This window comes from Palaemon carinicauda, chromosome 3 (genome assembly GCF_036898095.1).
Source record: "Palaemon carinicauda isolate YSFRI2023 chromosome 3, ASM3689809v2, whole genome shotgun sequence".
Taxonomy (NCBI): domain Eukaryota; kingdom Metazoa; phylum Arthropoda; class Malacostraca; order Decapoda; family Palaemonidae; genus Palaemon; species Palaemon carinicauda.
In genome coordinates this window covers 130,527,014-130,527,754 of record NC_090727.1, presented here as the reverse complement: position 1 = coordinate 130,527,754, position 741 = coordinate 130,527,014, and positions in this window count along the sequence as shown.

Below are 741 nucleotides of genomic sequence, written 5' to 3'. Positions count from 1 at the left end.
TTAGTTTAGACCAAATCTGTACTGTAGAATTTTGTCCGAGTCTAATTTTGTCTTAAATTATTAGTTACGAAATTTATCTAATGTTTTAGATACATTTTGACTTTCCAGAAAGATAATTTATTCTTCCTGGGACGACTGGAAGGAAGGAAGTGATGATATTCTCCAGGCTGTCTATCAGTAATTCTTCTATGGGAGAAATATTTACGTAATTTAGAAGTGCTATTTTACTTAGTAAATAAACAATCACAACTTGAATTCAAAATGATTTTTGGAGGTTCACAGAAAAACCCTTACAAGAATACTCGGAAAGCAAGTTAAGATCTTGATATTTTGAGTTAGTAATAAAACTATATAGAAATAAATGTTAAAGATAATATTTTCAAGATGTGACCCCATGTCATCTCTGCCATGACCAATAGAGGAAAAACCAAAAGACGAGGTAACCTAACCGTGATTGTGTATCATGGGAAACCAGGAAACCAAAGATAGTCCTACGCCTAGTCCTTTCCTGAAAGTTGAGCCGAAGGCCTTATCCTCTGACGATGGCAAGGAACAAAGGATACGGAAGGGCGTACCCAGGAAGCTCGGGTCGATGCTCCTCACAAGGTGGATCCAGTTCAAGAGGCGCGAGAGAGAGATCCTGGAGAAGGCCAAGAAAGCCGTGTCTGAAGGAAAGGCCCCGCCTAGCATCCTGGAGGAGATAACCCAGCAGGTTGAGGAAGATGTGCAAAAGCACCGAGT